General features: G+C 45.6%; 1 protein-coding gene and 1 pseudogene across 2 annotated transcripts in view; both read left to right on the top strand.

Moving 5' to 3' along the window:
- The window catches only part of LOC144688731 (prefoldin subunit 2 pseudogene), a 38,681-nt pseudogene extending 25,818 nt beyond the window's left edge, over window positions 1-12,863 (top strand).
- Window positions 1-23,138, top strand: part of pdzd2 (PDZ domain containing 2) — a 631,303-nt gene that overhangs the window by 130,700 nt on the left and 477,465 nt on the right. The gene's annotated exons all lie outside the window — the stretch shown is intronic.

Raw genomic sequence — 23,138 nt, 5'->3', positions numbered from 1 at the left:
GACAGCTGATTGGGAGACACCGCAAAGATCACCTGCCAACCCCTGGAAGGAGCCAGAGGCATAGAAGTTGAGAGCAACTGTGACCTTTAAAGCCACTGGCATGGGGTGTCCACCCACACAGTTAGCGGAGATCTCAGGCCCAATCATCTGACAAATATAGTTGTCTCCCTTGAGAGACAGAGCCTCTTTCGGCACTGCACCTCAGACATATTGAGGTAGCTGCTTCGCCGCCTGTATACCCTGGCTGCAGGATAGTGTCATCTTCTGCAGTCCCTTCTGCCTTGGACTACCTCTTGGTCCTGCACCCCTTGTGCCTGCACCCCTCCTCCCAAAGGTGGCTCCCCTGGAGGCTGAATGTGCACTCCTGGCCTCCTCCCCCTTCTAGCCCTCCCTTCCTCCTCAGAGGAGGTGCCTCCAGTGGAGAGTTCAATTCCCATTCCCAGGCTAAGGGAAGACTTCCTGAAACCTGCAGGCCCTAAAACGATTCTTCATTGCAGAGTGCTGACCTGAAGGTTGTGAGTCCAGTCCAAGCAGCTGGTATGCGTTTTGAAGTATTGCAGCTCACACAGGCAAGTATCAGTTACTTTGAAAAATCAATATTTGACAGAGCACACTCACAACCCCACTGAGCCCTCTTATCCCGCCTGAGGATGAGGTTTATACCCGTCCTACCCATCTGCCCATTGCGCCTGCGCGACGACCCGAAGATTGCACGGGCATCGACAAATCGTTGTCAGTTGGAGCCTCAAGTCCTTAAGAAGCCCATTAATTAATGGCGGGTGTGCATCGGAGATCATCGCGTGCCTGCCCGATGAAATATCGGGATGGCGCTCAGTGACATCGGAACACTTGCCTGACATCACCTCGCGTCATTTTGCGTGTCGGCGCGTGGGTTCTGCCCCCGCACACCAACGGGAAAATTCTGCCCTATGTGCATAATTAGTGATATCACTGTTATGTGCAGGGATCCATCACTGATGAGTTTTATTTCTTTATTCCAGCAGCAGTATGACACAGGAAAGGCAAGATAAGAATCATTGACTCTGCACACTGCTGGGGTTGGAGGTGTGGGGTTCGGGGCTGTGGGGACGTGGAGAGCAGAGCGTGGAATCTTATTGTGGTAAGCGGGGAGTAGAGTGATCCTGAGGGACCTCGCTAGGGGAACAGAAAGAGAGAGGCAACACCTTGGAGTGAGGAAAGAGACCCTGTTCTAGAGGATGAGAGAAAGAGAGAAACTATCCTGTTGAGATAGAGGAAATCCTGTAGTGGGGGTGACGAGCAAAAGCACTTGAGAGTTGGTAGAGAGAAGGTGCAATGTTGTGTGGGGGTGGCAATTCTAGGTGTCCAGGAAGTGGAAGGGGCAGTCACTTACAGTACTTAGTGAACCAACCTCCTCTGAGTCACCATGAACAATGTCATGGGAGAGCTACTAGTATCTATAACAAATCTGCTGTTTGGACTTTTCTCTGGCCACATTTGCAGCTATTTGAAATCTGTAGAGGTAGTGAAACCTAATGGGAGATGAACCTTTATAAAATAAGTCTTATCATTGCTCTTGTCACCTTGAACTAATAAGGTCTGGTTGCATTTAGTTATTTGCTGGATGACACAAATCCATCTTTCTGATAGATTTGCTCTTGTGTTTTACCAGCTGCACAAGATGTAAACATTCTCCTTGCAGTCTCGATTGTTCACCTTGTTTCAAAGGTCTGTCCTCATGTGGCTGAGTAATGAGTGTAAGTGTTTAACAATTGAGCAATCATGAGTGACTGCCTGCACATTAGCAGAAGATTGATTGTAGAAAATTCATCGTCGACAAATGGTGTAATCAGGTTTTGATGATACAAAAGCATTCTACAATAAAATAAAAATACTGTGGATGCTGGAAATCTAAAATAAAAACAAAAATGCTGGAAAAACTCAGGAGTGGCAAGAGTGGCAGCATCTGTGGAGAGAGAAAAAGAGTTAACATTTTGAGTCCATAGGACTCTTCTTTAGAACTAAAGAGAAGTAAAAATGTGATGGATTTTATACTGTTTAAGAGGAGGTGGAGTATGTGGAGCAAGATAGAAGGTCAGGGAGCTAAGGAGAGATTGACAAAGATGTCAAGGACACAAGACAAAGGGAGTGTTAATGGTAATCGCAAAGACTAAAGAAGGTGCTGATAGTGGCATACAGGTAAGAAATGAAAGTGTTAATAGCAGAACAAGGGTCAGTGCCCTGTGAAAGCACAACACTGAAACAAGTGACAGATTGCCCTGTGGGGAGGTGGGGGAGTGGGGGGTGGTCTGTGGAAAAAGGATAAACAAATAAATAAGTAAATAAATATTAATTAAGTATTCTATACCCTTATAGAACCATGCCTGTCTAACTACCCAGCTATGCCTGTCTCTTTATGGGGTATGTGGAACATTCCTTGTTCCAGTCCTACTCCGGCCCCCTCCCACAACTCTTTCTCTGATACATCGATGATTACTTCGGTGCTGCTTCATGCTCTCGTCGGGACCTGGAAAAATTTATTAATTTTGCTTCCAATCTCCACCCCTCCATCATTTTCACATGGTCCATCTCTGACACTTCTCTTCCCTTCCTTGACCTCTCTGTCTCAATTTCTGATGATAGACTGTCCACCAATATCCATTACAAGCCTACCGACTCCCACAGCTACCTCGACTACAGCTCCTCACACCCCGCTTCCTGTAAGGACTCCATCCCATTCTCTCAATTCCTTCGCCTCCGTCGCATCTGTTCTGATGACGCTACCTTCAAAAACAGTTCCTCTGACATGTCCTCCTTCTTCCTTAACCAAGGTTTTCCACCCACGGTCGTTGACAGGGCCCTCAACCGTGTCCGGCCCATATCCCGCGCATCCGCCCTCACGCCTTCTCCCTCCCAGAAACATGATAGGGTCCCCCTTGTCCTCACTTATCACCCCACCAGCCTCCGCATTCAAAGGATCATCCTCCGCCATTTCCGCCAACTCCAGCATGATGCCACCACCAAACACATCTTCCCTTCACCCCCCATAGCGGCATTCCGTAGGGTTCGTTCCCTCCGGGACACCCTGGTCCACTCCTCCATCACCCCCTACTCCTCAACTCCCACCTATGGCACCTCCCCATGCCCACACAGAAGATGCAACACCTGCCCCTTCACTTCCTCTCTCCTCACCGTCCAAGGGCCCAAACACTCCTTTTAGGTGAAGCAGCATTTCACTTGCATTTCCCCTAACTTAGTCTACTGCATTCGTTGCTCCCAATGCGGTCTCCTCTACATTGGAGAGACCAAACGCAAACTGGGCGACCGCTTTGCAGAACACCTGTGGTCTGTCCGCAAGAAAGATCCCAACCTCCCTGTTGCTTGCCATTTTAACACTCCACCCTGTTCTCTTGCCCACATGTCTGTCCTTGGCTTGCTGCATTGTTCCAGTGAAGCCCAACGCAAACTGGAGGAACAGCACCTCATCTTCCGACTAGGCACTTTACAGCCTTCCGGGCTGAATATTGAATTCAACAACTTTAGATCTTAAACTCCCCCTCCCCCCATCCCCACCCTGTTTCTGCCCCCCCCCACCTTTTTTCTTTTTTTTCAATAATTTATATAGATTTTTCTTTTCCCACCTTTTTCCATTATTTTTAAATCTACAACTAATACTTTGCTAGTCTGTCCACCCCACCCCCACTAGAGCTGTACCTTGAGTGTCCTGCCATCCATTCTTAATTAGCACTTTTCTTAGATAATATCACCACCTTCAACACCTCTTTGATCCTTTTGTCTGTGACATCTTTTGATTATCTGCTCCTATCACTGCTTGCTTATCCCCACAACGACCCCACCCTCAACTTCTCTCTCCCCCCGCCCCCCACCTTAGACCAGCTTATATTTCACCTCTCTCCTAACTATACTTCAGTTCTGCCGAAGGGTCGCGAGGACTCGAAATGTCAACTGTTTTCTTCTCCACCGATGCTGCCAGACCTGCTGAGTTTTTCCAGGTAATTCTGTTTTTGTCCTATCTAACTCTTTACTGGCCAAAGGAAGCAATTCCTCCAATTTCTGTGGCCCCTCAGCCAGCAATTAGCCTGCTGTTTATAAATTCTCTGACACCATTTGTGGCACTTTCCTTGTTATTCTGCAGCTTACAGGGTTTGATGTTGAAATTCAGACAGCAGCAGAAAACTCGCTGTCTCTGCTGACTCACTACTGGCTGTCTGCCTGTCTTCAACCAATGTTTAAGTGAGCTTGACCTGAATTTCCTGAGGTCTTGATCCGCTTTCCATCAAGCAAATTCAAAGGCTTCATAGTTGGGACCTGTATAGTGACATGGCTGCCATTGATCTTGCACCTTGGGGAAAGACATTGTAAAAATGTATCGCTCTACATGGTTGCTGACATGGAGTCATGTCAAATTCATGTCTTGCTTTTGCAGTTGGCAGGTCTACAATTTGCTTGGTGGATATATGGCTGTTATTGGGTACAGCCTTAGAAAGGACCAGTTGCAAATCTTTTTAGATCTGTTGTCACTTTGACTGTTGTCAGGGCTGTGCGCACATTGAAGCTGTGATGTTGGCCTGTCCTCAACAGGTGACACATTGTGAACAAGGTGTTTTCCAGCTGAAGCTAGCCTTCTTTGGCAACACTCCTTACCCTTAAGCTCAGATGAGCACTGAGATCTGTACACTCATTCTGTGGGGAGTGTCTCACTCACGTATGATGCTGTTGAATGTGCTGTTCTTTGCACGTCAGCTGGTCTTTAAAAATTTTAAGTGAAGGAATTGCGATAGGAAAACCCATAGTGCTGTTGTTTGAGGGTTAAAATCTGCCCGTAAAAATGGTTAGGCAGAAACAAGATAAAGACATACTCAGCAGGTTTCAGGTTTCTGAGAAAAACAAATTATGCAATCACTCTTGAAATGGCCTAAAAACACTTCCTTCAGGATCAGTGCTCCTGCCAAACAAATATACAAATGTATTTTTTGTTGTGGGCAGTTCAGACAGAAATGATGGGAAGTTGAATGTATGGGTATAGATTTTTCTACTTGTGTGGCTGAGTGTATTGGGTCACCTGAGTGCAATGCAGAGAGGAAAATTGTTTGGGGAGAATCAAATGCGATATGGAAGTCTGTCTGATTTTCTTGGGCAGGCTGTGCGAGCTATGATAGGGTATCCAATATAGCCAGAACAAGAAAATCTGCTCTATAATGTGATCCTGTCATTTCTGAATCAATAAATTACATATTGCATGAAAGGAATGTGGCTATAAAATGATTTGGAGATCCAGAAGAGTGAGTTATTTGAATATGGCCACTGATTGATTGATTGCTCCTGGTGTGTACAGCTCACTTATATTCTAGGTTGTGAGTTTATCAGCTGAGTTTTTGGAAAGGATGTATGTCAATTTTACTGCAATTTGAATCACTGTAATGCACATTACTGAGTGTGCAACTGGGTCAAGTGGCACAAAACTCATGATGGTTGAAGGCAGACTAGTGCAAAACTGTTCTCATAATGCCATTGAGTTTGTGCGTCCTAACCATTTTGACATTTCAATATTACTTTACTGATGTACTTAGTTAGTATAACGTAATAAGAAGGCCATTCCATGTCCTGTCACCCCTCTGTGTAAATGTTGATCTTAGACATATAACCAATAGTTATTAACTCATTAGCCAGTAGAAACAGCTTTTCCCCTCTTTACCTTTTAAAACCTTCATAACTGTAAACATCTGTATTAGATCTCCTTATCTACTTTGTCTACTCTACTAATAAAAAAACTCCTCTTTCCCTAGTTTGTCATCGCTAGTATTATTTTAGTGAATCTTTTCAGCATCCTCTCAATCGTCTTGACATCTTTCCTGAAATATGACATGTAAAATAGGACAGAATAATTTAAGTGTAGCCTAACCAATGGGTTATATAGATTTTGCAATACCTCTTTAATTCTGTACTCCATGCCACTATTTATGAAATGTAGGATCCCATTTATGTTTTTAATAACTTGTCCTACTTTAAAAGGTTTGTGTATTTGAACCACTAAGTCTCCTCTACTCCTTTCAAAGTTTTACCAATTAGTATATATTTCCTCTCTTTCTTTCTCTCAGCGTATGTGACCTCATATTTCTCTGTATTAAATTTCATTATGCTCTACGTGGCATTTGATCATTGCTATCTACTTATCTAACCAGATATTCTTGTAGTTCTTTTCATAAAGACATTTACCAACCCTTCCTTAAAATGTATTTGTTCGCGGGATGTGAGCATCACTGGCTAGGCCAACATTTATTGCCCATCTCTTATTGCCCTTGAGAAGGTTGTCATTGGTTTTTCTAGAGCTCCTTTATGCTTCACTTGGTGAGCTGCTGCCTTGAACCGCTACAATCCATGTGGTGTAGGTATGCCCAGAGTGCTGTTAGAAAGGAAGTTCTTGGATTTTGGTCCAGTGACAGTGAAGGAACGGTATAGCTCCAAGTCAGGATAGTGAGTGGCTTGGAGGGGAACTTGCAGGTGGTGGTGTTCCCATGTATCTGCTGCCCTTGTCTTTCTAGATGGTAGAGGTTGTGTGTTTGGAAGATGCTGTTGAAGGAGACTTGGTGAGTTCATGCAGTACATCTTGTAGATGGTACACACTGCTGCCACTGTTTGTCGGTGGTGCAGGAAGTGAATGTTAAAGCTGGTGGCTATGGTGCCAATGAAGTGGGCTCTTTTGTCCTGGATGATGTTGAGCTTCTTGAGTGCATTCCGTGTGCAGTTGGGTTAGAGCTGCAAGTGTAAAATATTCCATCACACTCCTAACTTATGCCTTTTAGATGGTGGACAGGCTTTGGGGAGTCAGGAAGTGAGTTACTCTCTGCAAAATTCCCAGACTCTGACCTGCTTTTGTAGCCACAGTATTTATATGACTGGTCCAGTTCAGTTTCTGGTCAATGGTAACCCCCAAGATGTTGATAGTGGGGGATTTTGTAATGGTAATGCATTGAATGTCAAGAGGTGATGGTTAGATTCTCTCTTGTTGGAGATGGTCATTTTCTGGCACTTGTGTGGCAAGAATGTTACTTTCCACTTATCAGTCCAAGCTTGAATGTTGTCCAGGTCTTGCTGCCTATGGGCACAGACTGCTTCAGTACCTGAGGAGTCGCAAATGGTGCTGAACATTGTGCAATCATCAGCCAACATCCCCACTTCTGACCTTATGATGTAAGGAAGATCATTGATGAAGCAGCTGAAGATGGTTGGGCCTAGGACATTTGTACTGAGGAACTCCTGTAGTGATATCCTGGGACTGAGAGGGTTGACCTCAACAAGAACAACCATCTTTCTTTGTGCATGGTATGACTCCAACCAGTGGAGAGTTTTCCCCTGAATCATATTGACATTGTTTTTCTAGGGCTCCTTTAAACTTCACTTGGTGAGATGCTGCCTTGATGTTAAGGGCACCTCACCTTTGGAGTTCAGCTCCTTTGTCCATGTTTGGACCAAGGCTGTAATGAGGTCAGGAGCTGAGTAGCCCTGGCGGATTCCAAACTGAGTGTGAGCAGATTATAGCTGAGCAAGTGCTGTTTGATAGCACTGATGCCTACTCCTTCCATCATTTTGCTGATGATTCAGAGTAGACGGATGGTGTAGCAATTGGCAGGGTTGGACTTGTCCTGCTTTTTGTTGACAGGACATACCCGACATTGCCAGATAGATGTCAGTGTTGTAGCAGTACTGGAACAGTTTGGCTAGGGGCGCAGCTAGTTCTGGAGCACAAGTCTTCAGTACTGTTATAGGGTGTTAGACACCATTTGGTAGGGCTTAATGATGCCTTTGTAATCTTAAGTAGATTAACTGTATGTATTTATTGACTACAAGAACTATGTACATATATACAGTAAACTAGGAGCTATCCCATGCTTGCTTGTGCACACTTCTCTGTCCAGTACTAGACTGACATCTAGGTGCGGGTCATGTGTTCTGTTACGTCACTGTGGGGGCCGTACTGCACTCAGTCCCACATTAACCCTAAATGTCCCAGACCCTTACACTACAAGTACTATTGCCAGAAGACTTAACCCCTTTAGTTGGAAGTTTTCTATGCATATCCATGCAAAACATTAGAATTATTAATTGTTATGGGCAGCGAAATCAAAGTGAAATTTTCAGATAAATTTATAACTATCAATTGAACCCTGATTTGCTCTTTAGTGTCTGTTATAATACACTCCTTGGTTGACCTGTTATAATGTGTGTAAGTGAATATCTCCCAGTTGAATCTGTGCATGTTATTGGACTAAAGTATTTGCCCACAACATAATACTCATGACTAAAGCACCTCAGCTTGTAGATACACTCCTCTGGCATGAGTATCATTTTTTGTTATGTTTTAAATCACAGGACTCAAATCAGTTATGTTTAATGAGTATATTGTTCAGCTTTGATATCTGACAAGAAACTAAACTGTGTTGATTGTCACGCATTTTACATTCCTTCCTGAAGCCGACTTCCTACTTGGTAAGCAAGGTGATATCATGATCTAAATTTGAAGCTGTTTTGGCTGTTCTGAACTCAAGTCATTTGGAGAGGAAGGTGGAATCACTAACAATAGTGTGGTTTACAGTATGACACAATTACAATGAAAACAGATCCTAAAAATTTGCTTACAATTGAATCAGCATTTTAAGCTGGAGTGTTAACGCTAAAGGCTACAATTGGCACTGGTGGTACAAGACCTGACTGCCAAAATGCATCACATTCTGCTGATGGCCTCTTGTCTAATTGATTTGAAAAGAAGCTTTGGGGATCTGCCTATATTGCTGAGTGCAGTATTGGCCCAGATCCAGGTATCCCAAGGATATGGAAGGGAAACTGTCCAAGCAAAAGCCCACTGTTCCTTACATTTGATTAACTAATTTGTAGTGTTCAGCACTTAACTTATCCATAGAATGTCACTAACTGCAGGAAGTAGTTCATCCCTAGGGAAATTAGAAAGGCTCTAAGATAATAAGAAAAAAATGAAGTGATCTTAGTGACGCTATCTTTCTCTTGCAGAGAGTTACTGTAATGGAATAATTTCTTGTGTGTGGTTGTGGTGTGGGTCAAAACTAATAATCCTGTATTTGTTGGAGCTTAAAGGAATTGTTAAGGTAATTATTGGGGGATGAACAAGAATTCATGGTAGTCCAGATTTGGACTATCTATTCAGGCCAGAACTTCAAGTCAAGGAGTAAACAATTTTAGAGCTGTACCGTGTTTCACTTTGTAATTTTGACTTCGCAATTTTAGTGCTTGATTTTAGAGAGTTTAGGATTTAAGCTCAAAAATCAAGCTTGACACTCCAGTGAACTACTGAGGAAGTGTTGCATTCGGAGGTGCCGTACTTTGGATGAGACTTTTTTTAAAAATTCATTTTTATGGGATGTGTGCATCACTGGCTAGGCAGGCATTTATTGCCCATCCTAGTTGCCCTTGAGAAGGTGGTGGTGAGCTGCCTTCTTGAACCGCTGCATTCCCTGTGGTGTAGGTACACCCACAGTGCTGTTAGGGAGGGAGTTCCAGGATTTCGACCCAACGACAGTAAAGGAACGGCGATATATTTCCAAGTCAGGATGGTGAGTGGCTTTGGGGGAAATTCCAGGTGCTGGTGTTCCATCTATTTACTGCCTTTTTCCTTCTAGATGGTAGCAGTTGTGGGTTTGGAAGGTGCTGCCTAAGGCACCTATGTGGTTGGTGAGTTTCTGCAGTGCATCTTGTAGATGATACACACTGCTGCCAGTGTTCATCAGTGATGGAGTGAGTGAATGTTTGTGGAAGGAGTGCCAGTCAAGTGGACTGCTTTGCCCTGGATGGCATCAAGCTTCTTGAGTGTTGTTGGAGCTGCACTCATCCAGGCAAGTGGAGAGTATTCCATCACACTCCTGACTTGTGCCTTGTAGATGGTGGACAGGCTTTGGGGAGTCAGGAGGTGAGTTACTTACTGCAAGATTCCTAACCTCAGACCCGCTCTTGTAGCCACAGTATTTATATGGCTTGGCCAGTTCAGTTGGGGGATTCAGCGATGATAAAGTAATTGAATGTCAAGGGGCGATGGTTAGATTCTCTCTTTTGGAGATGGTCATTGCCAGGCACTTGTGTGGCACGGATGTTACTTACCACTTGTCAACCCAAGCTTGGGTATTGTCCAGGTTTTGCTGCATTTGGACATGGACTGCTTCAGTATCTGAGGAGTCGTGAATGGTGCTGAATATTGTGCAATCATCAACAAACATCCCCACTTATGACTTTATGATGGAAGGAACGTCATTGATGAAGCAGCTGAAGATGGTTGGGCCTAGGACACTACCCTCAGGAAATCCTACAGTGATGACCTGGAACTGAGATGATTGACCTCCAACAACCATAACTATTTTCCTTTGTGCTACGTATGACTCCAACCATGGAGAGTATTCCCCCCTATTCCCATTGACTCCAGCTTTGCTAGGGCTCCTTGATGCCACCCTCGGTCAAATGCTGCCTTGATGTCAAGGGCAGTCACTCTCACCTTGCCTCTGGAGTTCAGCTCGAGAGTAGATTGATGGTGCAGTAATTGGTTGGATTTGTCCTGTTTTTTGTGTTCATGACATACCTGGGCAATTTTCCACATAGCTGAGAAAATGCCAGTGTTGTAGCTGTACTGGAACAGCTTGACTAGGGGCGTGGCAAATTCTGGAGCACAAGTCTTCAGTGCTATTGCCGGAATATTGTCAGGGCCCTTAATCTTTACAGTACTCAGTGCCTTCAGCTGTTTCTTGATATCACGTGCAGGCCTCTTCTGCCCTCTTAAATTGATGTGAAAGATCCCATGGCACTCCACTGTCGCTGGGTCAAAATCCTGGAACTCCCTCCCTAACAGCAGTGACGGTGTTCCCACATCGCACAAACTGCAGCGGTTCAAGAATGCAGCTCACCACCACCTTCTTGAGGGCATTTAGGGATGGGCAAAGAATGCTGACTTAGTCAGAGATGTCCACGTCCCATGAAAGAATAGAACATTTAGAAGAGCAGGGAAATTATCCCCAGTGTCCTGATCAATATTCATCCCTCAATCAATATCACAAAAATATATTATCTGTCCATTATCACATTGCTGTTTGTGGGAGTTTGTTGTACACAAATTGCCTACTGTGTTTCCTAAAAGAATGACTAGACTTCAAAAATGTTTCATTGGCTGTGAAGCACTGTGGATGTCCTGAGGTCATGAAAGGTGCTATATAAATGCAAGTCATTTTTTTTTCTTTTGCTTGGGGCTGAGGTTAGTTAGATAAAACCAAAATTCAAACTGGGGTAATTTTTTAGTTCCATACTTCCAACCAGAAAGAACACCTTAAGTCAAGCACTACACTAACTTGCATTTATATAGCACCTTTAACATAGTGTTATGGACAGGAGAGAGACATGCAAAACTTATTTCCTCTCACTAACAGCCCATAAGCAGAAGGCGTTTATGAATTATTTTTAAAACATCCTGTGGCATGTTTCCCAAACCCTTGGTTTATGTGATCCAATTTACTAATAACTCGCAGCAAACCCGTGTTATGATTAACTCAGAAGGTCAGTTTATTCCTCATTCAAAAACTGGGGAAGGAGTGCTCACAACTTCCCACTCCACTATGCACGCAGGCTGTGTGGAGTTGAGAGGTAGTAATCAGCTGCTTGGCTAAGCAAGCAGTTGAAGTCCTTTCCAGTTGGTGTTAAAACAGCAGTTTGCCTGTGAGGCCAAAGATGTAATGTTAAAACTGTTGAAAAGGCCAGAGGCTTGAATCATGTGACATGTCCATTAATGGTTAAATGCAGCTTAACAATCAGTTTCTGTGCTCCTGACCAGGATTTCATTATTCCCTTTTAGGAGGGAGGTGAGATTAGCATCTCTTCCAGTATAATCTGCTTCAATCTCTCACTTTTGTGATTGTTCAGGTTGCTAGGAGCAAGTTCACCTGCACTCCGTCTGCTTTCGTTGATTACAAGGGGTGTATACAATGAGGTGTGAGATTCCACAGGCTGAGAGAGGAAATATTTTGTTCTTGTAGCCCCTGACAGTAGCTCCCAGAATAAAGGGTCAGTCCTGTGATCATGTGCCTTGTGGCAGCCATCTTTTTGGTTTAGCAGAAAGTCCATTTTCTAAACGTGGTGAAGAATAAAGTTTTGGGTTACCTTTCATGTCAGCTGGACCCAATAATAGTGAAATGTCCATGGGTGCTTCACAGGAGTGTTATCAAATAAAATTTGACACCGAGCCACAGAAGGAGATATTTGGGTAGATGATCAGAAGCTTGGTCAAAGAGCAAGGTTTTAAGGAGCATCTTAAAGAAGGAAGGAGAGGTGGAAGGGATTAGAGAGGGAATTTCAGAGGTTAGATCTTCAGCAGCTGAGGGCACAACCGTCATTGCTGCAGCAATTATTGTTGCGGTGGGATGGAGGGAGTAGGAGATGGGGCAGCACCGGCTGGTCGGGCCAGCCAGGCCCCGAGCAAGTGCTGGCTGACTTCAACAAACTGCGGCAGGAGCAGCGCGAACTGGCGGGGAAAGGGGCTGAGCTGGAGCAGGAGGTGGCGGAGCTCGGGCTTGTGATTGACACCCTGGCAGAGGTGGATCCAGGACGCAAGTGCTTCCCGATGGTTGGAGGAGCGCTGGTGGAAAGGACTGTGAGAGAGGTTCTGCCAGCTCTGGAAAGTAACAAACAGCAGCTGGTGAAGCTGAGTGAGAACCTGAATGCCCAGATGCAGAGTAAAGGTCGCGGGTTGAACGAGTACCGGGAGAAGTACAACATCTGGCTGATGAACGAGGACGAGAAGGCGGCGCAGGAGAGCGAGTCTTACTCCCGAGCTGGGGGGCACAGGCGTCCTGGTGTCATAGGCTGGTGTGATGGTGGGGGGAGGTGTGGCATGATGCCTACTGGAATCGCCCTGTACCCACTCCCTCACTCCCCTGCATGTGCTTTTTCAGCCACCTCCTTGGATCTCAGGCCTTGTGAAATTTGATGGCTGTTTGACCTTGGGAAGCATCACGTGGTGATTCTCTGCAGCTCTGAAGGCTCTTGTGTGTTTTTGATTTTTATTTAGTTGTGTTTCTGATGATTAAACTTGTGTGACTGTGGGAAAAAAAAAAATTGGGGATGCCCAAGAGGCCAGAATCAAAGGAGTGCAGATATCTCAGAGGTTCGTAAGGCTGGAGGAGATTACAGAGATGGGGAGGGGCAAGGCCATGGAAGGATTTGAAAACAAAGATGAGAATTTAAAATGGAGGTGTTGCTTAACAAAGAGCCAATGTAGCTTAAGGAGAACAGGGGCAATGGGTGAACAGGATTTGATGCAAGTTAGGAAACGGGCAGCAGAGTTTGAATGAACTTAAGTTTATGGAGGGTGAAAAATAGAAGGCAGAACAGGAATGTGGTGAAATAGCCTAGATCAGGAATTCTCAACCTTTTTGTTTCTGAGGACCTCCACCGGAATTATAACATTTCTATAGATCCCCAATAGCACAAAATTATTTTTTCAAGACTGACCCCTGTCAGGTGGTTAAAAACCAGCAGCAAATTTGCACACAAGATTCCACAACAGAAAATCGGGTATGTTCCCCTGGATCGTCATATATGATTTCCATCTAAGGTTCACTTCCCAATATAAAAGTTTAACTTTCATGGCCACCCACAACCTGTATGAATGATGACCCTGGGGCTCTGATACCATGACCTAGAGCTCCCAAGGACAGCGGTGACAGCACATTGGTCCAACCTCGAATCAGTGGATTGAATTAAATACCATATATATTCGAGTGTAATAGTTGATCTTGTGTAAAAGTCGGCCCCCCAACTTTTGGCCAAAAATCCTTAGCTTTTCATATACCTTATGTAAAAGTCTTTTTGGGGATCAAAGCCCAAAATTTTCAGAACCATAGTATAATCTCTATAATCACATCAGAAACCTCAATTCATCATTCACTAAAACAGCTACACTCACCATAATTCCTCCAGTTCATGCTTGTCAATTGAGGCTGGAAGAATGTAGATTGGTTTTGATTTTTGGTGGGAGAAAAGAACAGATCGGAGAAGAGTAAAAAACAGTGCACATGGAAACAGGATGTAGCACCAACTTCCAGAGCAAACTTGAAATAAGTGAATCCTGGACCTTGTGTCCTCAATCATTGCCCTCAGCCTTCCTGGGGAAGGGAGGCTCAGGCCTGGACAGTTGGGCCCTTGCGAGTGCCGACTCAGTACAATTCCCCTGCACCAAGCTCAGGTCAAGGGCCGGGAGCCGTCAGTGTGACATTTTCCAATAGCACGGCCCTTCCCTTTCCTTCCCTTCCCCTGAACCCGAGCAGTCACTGCTTCCTTTCCCAGGTGTGTGAAATGGGGAGGCTCCTTAATAAAAGCACAGAGAGAGAGTGGTGTGGGCACTGCTTTCCCCATTACCTTGTGGATTCTTTTGAGAGCCATGTTAAGTGTGCCAGGCAATGTGCTTTGGTTGAAAGGGAGCCCTTCAGAAACATCACTTGTGTAAAAGTCGACCCCTTAACATTTTATTCAAAAAGTGAGTCTCAAAAATTTGACTTTTACGTGAATATATACGGTACTCCTCGTTCTTGGAGGTGGGTAACACATATATGTTGCCAATTTCGAGGTCTCATTCTTAGTAATAAACAGGGCACTACTGACATCGATACTGATCAGTTTCATTTTTTTTGTTGATCCTACTTGCCAACTGGGATTCTTAAAAAGACTCTATTCTTAAAAAATGCTGGTTTGGCAGATTCTTTGAAAACTTCTCAGGGGCCACGAACCCCCAGTTGAGAACCCCTAGTCCAGAGGTAATAAAGGTCTGGTTGAGGGTTTAAGCAGTAGATGAGCTGAGGCGGCGGGGAGTTGGAAATAGGGGCTGAGGTTTTATTGCTGCTTTGGAGGCGGAAGGGGCAGGAACATGGCGGGGAATGGCTCTCTGATGCAGTCCTGCCACTGGGCCATTTTCTTTGTGGTGGAACGGCAGTGGCTTTGCTGCCCACCTCTGGGCAGCAGACAGCCAATTTATGTTGTTCAGAGGCTAATTGAGGCCCTATTCCTGGCCTGTGGCACTATGCTGGGAGGGAGGCTGCAAGCTACATGGAGGTGGTCTCTCAGTGGCTTCTGGGGCGGGGTGGGGGGGGGGCTTGGTTTCCAGAGGCACTGTGGCCTGAGGAGGTGACCTTGATGATGGTGCTGGAGGGGTTACCTCTCCAATTGCAATAAGTTCCTCATTTTCCCTTTGAGGGCATCTCAAAATGGAGCTGTCCCCTCATTTCCCTTGCAGCCTCAGCAGTGTTTTCTCAATTGGTGGCGCTGCCAAGGCTGCAGAGCTGGCCCCTCTGAATGGGTCGGCAGCCTGGAGAGGCAGCCCATCGCTATGTATGGCAGCCCTGACAGCGTCCCCTTAGTTGGCTGGTGCCAGGCTGATTGCCGCTGTGGTCTTGTAGTCCACCTGCCCGTGTTTGGGTCCTGCATTGTGTCCTGATGTCGGAACTTAACTCGTGCCAGCAAAATCCTGGCCAGGCAGTCTTACTGATGGTGCAGAAACTCATTTCAGGGTCAAATATGACACCAAGGCTGCTCATAGTCCAGTTTAGTCTCAGAGAGTCACCAGGAAGACGGATGGAGTCGGTAGCTTGGGGTGTGATGTTTTATTCTGCTTTTCCCACTCAATAATAATAGTGTAGGGTTTACACTGTGGCAAGAGCTGTAGACAATGACTTCAGTTTTCTTAATGTTTTATTGTAGGAAATTTCTACTCATCCAGTAATGGATGTTGGACAGGCAGTATGAAAATTTAGCAACAGTGGAGGGGCTGAGAGACGCAGTGGTGAGGTAGAGTTGAATGTTGTCAGTGTACACTGATGCATTGTTTCTGGATGATATCATGGATGGCAGCATGTAGATGAGAAATTAAGGCCAAATAAGGACCAAGGCTAGACCCTTGGGGGCCTGAGAGGTAATGGTGCAGGAGTGGGCGGGAGAAGCCTTTGCAGGTGATGATTAGATAGATAAGAATGGAGCCAAGTGAGACCATTCCCAGCCAGCTGGATAAGAGGAAAGGCGTTGGAGGAGGATGGTGTGGTCAACCATGCCAAAGGCTGCAGACTGGTCCAGAAAGATGAGAAGGGATAATTTACCTTTATTACAGTCATGAAGGATAGAATTTGTTATGATAAATCCATGTAGCAGGGGTAATATTCTGTCTAAATCTGTTGTAAGAAAATGTCTTGGGCTGGACTCGGTCACTCCAGCATGTGTGCCTGGATTAGTGCCAAGGTTTTCTCCCATGCATTTCCTGGCTCGTTATCTTCTGGGTTAAAAAAACCCACTTTCCCTTCAGTGACACTAGTTCAGGGATGTATGGAAAATTAGTCAGGCCAGTTTGCCTCTAGAAATTTGTCCCATAGATCTGAACTCTGGTTTGGTGGGATGGAGCATAGCAATGGTAGAATTACTCTCAACAGTTAATTTCCTCCAGTCTGCTTTAATCTAGGGGGCTATATCACAAAAATACATCAGGCGGTATTGGAGGTGGAAGTTGGGAGATTTCTTGATGCTGCAAGCCTGCCTCTTGACTGGCAATGCTGCCCACACTACCTTCAGGGTGGGAGGCGGGGATGGGCTGGAGTTGGGGTTGCCGCTTCCTGAAGCAGGCCCGAGATGGAGGCAGGTGGATGCTGAGGCGGTCAGGTTAAAACGGCTACCTCTTTGCTGGGACATCAGCCCAGTTCTGGAGATGAGTGTGAGAGCCCCTGACCACCCCCTTCACCTTCCCCTTACCCACATGTACCCTTACACCTCTGACTCTCCCCTCATTCCCCTCACACGCTCCTTATCCCCATAAAAAAACCATAATCCTCTTAACAGCTCATAAATCTGTCAATATAACAAATCTTCCATTCCCCTTGACAGCTGTGTCAGCAAGCCCGCTGAGCTGAATCCATTAGTGGGTTTGGTCCTTCTGAGGGTGGCACACTTTCCAGAGGGCCCTTTTGGAACATGCGGGAGGGTTTTCTGAGGGCAAGACAGGCAACATGATACATACAGATTGACTGCATCCCGTATTCCTGGCAACCATGCTATGTCGGCAATCTTCCGATAAGTGACATCACCTGAATAGTGGCCACCACTGGATGAGTGGAATAGGTATAGCAATCCTTGTCACACATCAGGGGGAACACACACAGTTGGAGCTTTATCTTTTGTTTTATGCATCAGTAGCTGATTTTTATTTAATACTTGAGACAAGATGATATCTGCAGCCCAAGGGCAGTTCAGGGAGTGATTTATTCTGCTTTTCCCACTCAATAATAATAGTGTAGGGTTTATACTGTTGTTGCAGTGTGACCAAGTCGATTGAATCACTTACTGTCATTGCTGCTACTTCAGATTCGTTTGAAGTTTCTGTGTGTTGTTCAGATACTGAAGCATCTTGGCTCCCTTATCAACTTCTGCATTACCTTCACAATGGAGTTGTCATGGTTTATGGGCAGTACCTTACCTATGTTTCATGGTTCAGCACGATTGTGGACATATGAACATACGAAATAGGAGCAGAAGTAGGCCATTCAGCTTCTCAACCCTGCTCTGCCATTTAATAAGATCATGGCTGATCTGATTGTGTTTCAAGTTCTACATTCCGATTTACTCCTGATAGCCTTAGAGTCTCAATTTCTCTGCTCCTCTCACCCATTCTAATCTGTCTCTCTCTGAACTTACTGCACTCCGTTCTCTCAGGTCCAACCCCAACATTGTCATCAAACCCGCTGACAAGGGTGGTACTGTTGTTGTCTGGCGCATTGACCTCTACCTCGCGGAGGCTGAGCGTCAACTCGCAGACACTTCCTCCTACCTCTCCCTGGACCATGACCCCACCACAGAACATCAAGCCATTGTTTCCAGGACTGTCACTGACCTCATCTCCTCTGGAGATCTTCCTCCCACAGCTTCCAACTTGATAGTCGCCCAACCTCGGACGGCCCGCTTCTACCTCCTACCCAAAATCCACAAACAGAACTGTCCTGGCATACCGATCGTGTCAGCCTGTTCCTGCCTCACGGAACTCATTTCTCGTTATCTTGACTCCCTTCTCTCTACCCTTGTCCAGTCCCTTCCCACCTACATCCGTGATTCCTCTGACACCTTACGTCACATCAACAATTTCCAGTTCCCTGGCCCCAACCGCTTCCTCTTCACCATGGACGTCCAATCCCTCTACACCTCCATCCCCCACCAGGATGGTCTGAGGGCCCTTAGCTTCTTCCTTGAACAGAGGCCCGAACAATCCCCATCCACCACTACTTTCCTCCGTCTGGCTGAACTTGTTCTCACACTGAACAGTTTCTCCTTTAACTCCTCTCACTTCCTCCAAATAAAAGGTGTGGCTATGGGTACCCGCATGGGCCCCAGCTATGTCTGTCTCTTTCTGGGGTATGTGGAACATTCCTTGTTCCAGTCCTACTCCGGCCCCCTCCCACAACTCTTTCTCTGATACATCGATGATTACTTCGATGCTGCTTCATGCTCTCGTCGGGACCTGGAAAAATTTATTAATTTTGCTTCCAATCTCCACCCCTCCATCATTTTCACATGGTCCATCTCTGACACTTCTCTTCCCTTCCTTGACCTCTCTGTCTCAATTTCTGATGATAGACTGTCCACCAATATCCATTACAAGCCTACCGACTCCCACAGCTACCTCGACTATAGCTCCTCACACCCCGCTTCCTGTAAGGACTCCATCCCATTCTCTCAGTTCCTTCGCCTCCGTCGCATCTGTTCTGATGACGCTACCTTCAAAAACAGCTCCTCTGACATGTCCTCCTTCTTCCTTAACCGAGGTTTTCCACCCACGGTCGTTGACAGGGCCCTCAACCGTGTCCGGCCCATATCCCGCGCATCCGCCCTCACGCCTTCTCCTCCCTCCCAGAAACATGATAGGGTCCCCCTTGTCCTCACTTATCATCCCACCAGCCTCCGCATTCAAAGGATCATCCTCCGCCATTTCCGCCAACTCCAGCATGATGCCACCACCAAACACATCTTCCCTTCACCCCCCCTGGCGGCATTCCGTAGGGATCGTTCCCTCCGGGACACCCTGGTCCACTTCTCCATCACCCCCTACTCCTCAACCCCCACCTATGGCACCTCCCCATGCCCACGCAGAAGATGCAACACCTGCCCCTTCACTTCCTCTCTCCTCACCGTCCAAGGGCCCAAACGCTCCTTTCAAGTGAAGCAGCATTTCACTTGCATTTCCCCTAACTTAGTCTACTGCATTCGTTGCTCCCAATGCAGTCTCCTCTACATTGGAGAGACCAAACGCAAACTGGGCGACCGCTTTGCAGAACACCTGTGGTCTGTCCGCAAGAAAGACCCAAACCTCCCTGTCGCTTGCCATTTTAACACTCCACCCTGTTCTCTTGCCCACATGTCTGTCCTTGGCTTGCTGCATTGTTCCAGTGAAGCCCAACGCAAACTGGAGGAACAGCACCTCATCTTCCGACTAGGCACTTTACAGCCTTCCGGACTGAATATTGAATTCAACAACTTTAGATCTTAAACTCCCCCTCCCCCCCCCTTTTTTTTTCAATAATTTATATAGTTTCTTCTTTTCCCACCTATTTCCATTATTTTTAAATCTAAAACTAAAACTTTGTTAGTCTTTCCACCCCACCCCCACTAGAGCTGTACCTTGAGTATCCTGCCTTCCATTTTTAATTAGCACTTTTCTTAGATAATATCACCACCTTCAACACCTCTTTGATCCTTTTGTCTGTGACATCTTTTGATTATCTGCTCCTATCACTGCTTGCTTATCCCCACAATCACCCCACCCTCAACTTCTCTCTCCCCCCGCCCCCCCACCTTAGACCAGCTTATATTTCACCTCTCTCCTAACTATACTCAGTTCTGCCGAAGGGTCATGAGGACTCGAAACGTTAACTGATTTCTTCTCCACCGATGCTGCCAGACCTGCTGAGTTTTTCCAGGTAATTCTGTTTTTGTTTTGGATTTCCAGCATCTGCAGTAGCTTTTAGCTTTTTGTTTTTAGCCTTAGATTCTTGTTAGGCAAGGGAATCAATCTACCTCTGCCTTAAAAATATTCAGTGACCCCACTTCCACTGCCTTCTGAGGCAGAGTTCCAAAGTCGCACAGCCCTCTGAGAGAAGAAATTCTCCTCATCTCTGTCCTTAAAGGGCGACCCCTAATTTTAAACCAATGCCCCTAGTTCTGGACTTACCCACAAGAAGACATATCCTTTCCATCTCCACCTTGTCAAGGCCGTTCAGGATCTTGTATACTTCAGTCAAATCATCCCTCACTCTTCCAAACTCCTGTGGAAACAAGCCCAGCTTGTCTAACTTATAAGCAACATAATAATAAGCAATAAGACAACCCACTCATTCCAAGTATCAATCTAGTAAAGCTCCTCTGAACTGCCTCCAGCACATTGACATCCCCATTTAAATAAGGAAACCAAACTGCATACAGTATTCGAGATAGCATCCCATTAGTCTTCTTAATTACTTGCTGTACCTGCTTGCTAACCTTTTGTGACGCTTGCACGAGAATACCTAGATCCCTCTGTACCTCTGAATTCTGCAGTTGGTCTCTGTTTAAGTAATACTCTGCTTTTTTATTCTTCCTGCCAAAGTGAACAACTTTACATTTTCCCACGTTATAATCCATTTGCCAGATCTTTGCCCACTCACTCAATTTATCTAGATCCTTATGTCTTCATAACATTCTTTCCTACCTGTCTCTGTGTCATCTGCAAATTTAGCCACCATGCCTTTGCTCCCCTCATCTAAGTCATTGATGTAAATTGTAAAAGATTGAAGTCCCCTGCTGGACTCTACTCATCACATCCTAACAATCAGACAAAGACCCATTTATGCATACTCTCTGTTTTCTGCCAGCCAACCAAAAGAGATCCGTGTTATTATGTTACCCCCTATACCATGCACTTATATTTTCCGCAATAACCTTTGATGGCCCACTTCTGGAAATCCAAATCCAGCACATCTACAGGCTCCCCTTTATCCACATGTTACTCTTTCAAGGAACTCCAATAAATTGGTTAAACATGATTTCCCTTTCACAAAACCATGTTGACTTCTCCTGATTACCTTGGGCAGGATCTTCTGGTCAACGAGCGGGGACGGGGCCCGCTCGCCAACGCATAAAATGACGTAGGGTGACGTCGGGTGGAACTCCTGACGTCACCCTGCGTCATTTCTATTTTCAGGTTGGCGGGGGCGCAGCTGAGTCGGATGCGCGCCCGCCAACCTGTCAACAGCCTATTAAGGCCATTAGAAAACCAATTCAGCTCATTAATGGACCTGCCCATCCAACATTAAGGTTGGTGGGCAGGCCGGGAGCCCAGGCAGGCTTGTGAAAAAACATGAAACCTCATCCACTGGCGGAATGAGGTTTCATGAGGGTATTTAAATTTTATTGAAAGGTTTAAATAAAAGTTATGGGCATGTCCCAACTCATGTGACAGTGTCACATGAGGAGACATGGCAGGGAAAAATTTTAAACTCTTTTATTAAAAGTTGAAAATCTGAGCCGATCTCCCTGAGGCAGCACTTAGCCTCAGGGAGACCTGTGCGCTATTTCGTGCACATGCGCGAAAGAGCACACTCCCAGCTGAGGGAATCCCCCCAATCCTGCACAGGGAGCGCATAGCGCTTCCTGGTGGATGTCAAGTTGGGCAGGCCTTAATTGGCCCACCCACATAAAATGGCAGCGCGCCCCCAACTGAGCTGATCGGGAACCTGCCCACTTGCACCCGCACCCGCTCTTCCCCCCCAATGGGGGGACATTTTGCCCCTTGTGTTTTTCTAAGTGCCCAGCTATAACCTCTTTAATGATCAACTCTAATACCTTCCCCATGACAGATGTCAAGTTAACTGGCATATAGTTTCCTGTTTTCTGCCTCCCTCCCTTCTTAAATGGGGGTTATATTTGCTCTTTTCCAGTCTGTTGGAACCTTTCCAGAATCTAAAGAATTTTGGAAAATCAACACCAGTGCATCTGCTACCTCATTAGCCACCTCTTTTAAGACCCTTGGGTGAAGTCCCCCTGGACCTGAAGACTTGTCAGCCCGCAGCTCCATCAGTTTGCTCATTACCACTTCCCAAGTGATTGTAATTTCACCAAGTTCCTCTCGCCCCTCCACCTCCTGGTTAACAGCTATTACTGGAATGTTTATTGTATCCTCTATAGTGAAGACAGAATGGCATGCTTCCCATACCTTTTTCTAAAAGGTACCATGAATTAAAGGTTTTCTTTCACTGGTGCAATATGCATTTTTGTGATTTAAAGGAAGAGCTAACATGACATGGATAGCATGGGCACCGCCAGAGCAAATATTGACTGTTTGATAAGAAGTTTCTCTGATAGCAGTTAAGAGGGCAAGTATCTCTGCATACTGGGAAGAGTGTTTGGCCTTTTAATAATGTTTCATAACTGTCTTTTAAAAACTTTTTCAAGCAGAGTCATAGCATAGCTTGCATGTGGTGATCCACAAATCACATAACTGTTTTGGCACAGGAGCTGTTCACATACAGATATGTCGCATCCTTGATGGGTTCCTTCATAACTGGATGTGTTTTGAAGTAAATTAAAGGCAGTGTATACTTATGAGGGTCTTAAGACAATAAATGAGGCAGTAATGTTGTCCTTTTTGTTGTGATATCAATGGCTGTCCATAATAACTACAAGGTCCACATACTCAATTGCTGTGAGGAGGCTAAAGAAGTTCTAGGCTTCATTAGTAGATTCATTGGGGTATGTGGTGAGTGTAAAATGATGCGTTGCAAACCTGTGATGTATGTAAACTGTTGTACCGCCCAGAATGTAGCTAGTAGATGATGTTTACATGCAGAATAGGTATTCCCTGCCCCTTGCAGGAGAAGCCCTGAAGATCTAAGAAGGCAGCCGAAGGTTGGTGACCCCATGCTGCAGGCCGTTGGGGCAAAGATGCCCCTTTGGCGCAATACTGTTCTGCTCGGCATGCCAGAGAGCTAAAGTTGTGCTTGTGAGTTGGTGCCTGAGTGTATATTCGGGAATCCAGGGGCACGGAATCTCAGGAAATGAGATTGAAACCCTGCGAGGTAGGC

The sequence above is a fragment of the Cetorhinus maximus genome, chromosome 1 (assembly GCF_964194155.1).
Source record: "Cetorhinus maximus chromosome 1, sCetMax3.hap1.1, whole genome shotgun sequence".
Taxonomy (NCBI): Eukaryota; Metazoa; Chordata; class Chondrichthyes; order Lamniformes; family Cetorhinidae; genus Cetorhinus; species Cetorhinus maximus.
The sequence above is the reverse complement of the archived record's forward strand: the minus strand, read 5'-3'. Positions and strand labels throughout refer to the sequence as shown.